The 2,500-nt window shown below is 43.2% G+C and overlaps 1 protein-coding gene across 2 annotated transcripts in view; it reads left to right on the plus strand.

Moving 5' to 3' along the window:
• The window catches only part of strn (striatin, calmodulin binding protein), a 112,765-nt gene that overhangs the window by 74,288 nt on the left and 35,977 nt on the right, over positions 1-2,500 (plus strand). The gene's annotated exons all lie outside the window — the stretch shown is intronic.

A 2,500-nucleotide genomic window follows, 5' to 3' on the forward strand; every position in this document is an offset into this window, starting at 1 on the left:
GCCAACCGGCCAAATGCTGGTAAAATTTCAGTTTGACTGGTGGAAAAGACCAACCAATTAGCCTCTTTGACCCATTAGTGAGTGTGTATTTGGCTAGTACAATCAGTATCTACTAGCCATTTTGTCTGGTGGTGAAAAAAGTTCATTTAGAGCCCTGCAATGTAGTAGTTTGGTGCCTCTGCGCTTATCGCGTGTGCTCATGTTTTTTTTTTTGCTGTTCTTTTTTTTGCTGGTGGCATTTCTTGGTTATTTGCCAAATTCTTGCTCCAGTGATTTTGGCATGTTTTTTTTAGCTGCACAGAGTATAGAGCTTGAACCATATGTGCTATCAAGCGTAAAAAGCTTGATACCAAACCTGAATCATCATTAATTATAGATGTGTAGCTTGTGGAGGCTTTACTTTACTGGCAGTACTGTTGATGTTGGTTTCATTACTTCTCAACAAGACTGTATTGATTATTAGTATGTCATGTGTTGGTGGTTTGTGTTCGGATTGTGCAAAAGAGAAAAACACACACTGTTGCATCCTTTCCTTCTGCGCAGAATCATAATTTATAGACTGTAGCTTGTGGAGGCATTTGGAGGAGGTCTCTTTACTGTCGTTATACAGTTGTTTGCTAGTAATACCACTACTGTTGATGCAAAAGTTAAAAGATCCATGCACAGCCTAGTATGCAATAGTTAGAAGGATAAAAGTTTACTGCACATTTGTTTGACTTTATGGTCTTTCATTCAGAGTGAACTGTTCTTTGCTCTCCTCTCCTTTCTTCTGCTCTCCTCTCCTTTCCTCTGTTCTCCTCTCCTGTGCTCTCCGCTCCAGGGGTGCATTTCTCGAAAGCGTAGTTGCTAACTACGGTAGCTACTTTGTTGCTTGTAATGCAATTTCCCATTGGCAACTACCCAAGTTGCTAACTGCTAACAACTATGCCAGAGATTCTTTAAGTATAGAGATATGCCAATGTAATAGGTTGCTATGGGCACCTAACATGACCAGGTTCCGGTCTGCCTAAAGTGCCATAATACTCCTAGCATTGAATAGAACAGTCCTTAGGTCTGCCTAGGTCTGCCTAAAGGGGGATTCCCCTCCCCTCCCCCTTGCAATAATAGAACCCGGAAACAATGGGCCAATGGAACCTCTCTCTCTCTACTGTCTCTGACTATGCTTTCGAGAAATGCACCCCTGTCTTGTCCTCTCCCTCTCCCGTCTTCTCCTCACATAATTCGTGTTATTCTCTCCTCTCCTTTCCAGGTACCTCCAGGAGGTGGGCTATACGGACGCCATATTGGATGTTAAGCTCTCCTCACATTTCCTCTCCTCTCCCGTCTTCTCTTCACATAATTCATGTTATTCTCTCCCTTCCAGGTACCTCCAGGAGGTGGGCTATACGGACGCCATATTAAATGTTAAGGTCTCCTCTCATCTCCTCTCCTCTCCCGTCTTGTCCTCTCCTAATTTATGTTCTGCTCTCCTTTCCAGGTACCTCCAGGAGGTGGGCTATACGGACGCCATATTGGATGTTAAGCTCTCCTCTCCTCTCATCTCCTCTCCTCTCCCGTCTTGTCCTCTCCTAATTCATGTTATTCTCTCCTCTCCTCTTTCCAGGTACCTCCAGGAGGTGGGCTATACGGACTAGGGTTTAATATTTTTCCCGAAAATGGCATGAATCAAATCCCGGGATAGGACGACCCATTTCCCGGGAATCCCGGGAAATCCCGTTTTTTTTTTGTTTTTTTCCTCCCATTTTTTGATCTAGTCATGTAGGGGCTATAATTCAACTGTTCCTCCCAAACTGGCATTCTGTATCAAGTTGTTACTGTTTGTATCATTATTGGGAGAAAAGAATTAAGATTAAGCTCTACTAGCCTATCCACCAACACAATAATGAAGTGTAAGATGATAGCCTGTGCGCAGCATGCAGCGCTTATCAATGACGGGTGGATTGTTGGTGACGGTGACACCAAGTCGCCTAAGTCAGGAATGGATATCGACATGATACGGAGTTTGTATGCTTAATATTTGAAACGGTGATGACATTTAAAACCGAGTCAAACGGCCATAAACAGCATTGTAATGAAGGGTGTCGTAACGGCAGATGGAACTTTAATTTCACGACGACATTCTGGCTGTAAACTCGCCCTGGCCGCTTCCCTGTTTCACTTTAGGACCAAAAGTATTCAACCGTTTCCACAGTTCCTGTATCGGTAAAGCCAGGACTACACGTGTGAACCAAATCAACACAACAGCATGAATGAATAATAAACAGTAACGTGACCTGAAATCAAGCTGGCGGAATTGGGAGCCTTTCGCCAGAGAATTGTGCTGAAGCTAGATTTTGGACATGCTGGACGTTATCGCCAAATTACGATAGAAAGGACTACCAATGTTAGCTAATATTGCTCATTACCTCATCTACACAGTTGCCGCTATCCAAAAATATACGAGAGCATAATTAAATAGTAGGCTATTTGAAAGAGTGATATTATCACGTTTTCAGTGAAG

Source organism: Engraulis encrasicolus, chromosome 1 (assembly GCF_034702125.1).
Source record: "Engraulis encrasicolus isolate BLACKSEA-1 chromosome 1, IST_EnEncr_1.0, whole genome shotgun sequence".
NCBI classification, from domain to species: domain Eukaryota; kingdom Metazoa; phylum Chordata; class Actinopteri; order Clupeiformes; family Engraulidae; genus Engraulis; species Engraulis encrasicolus.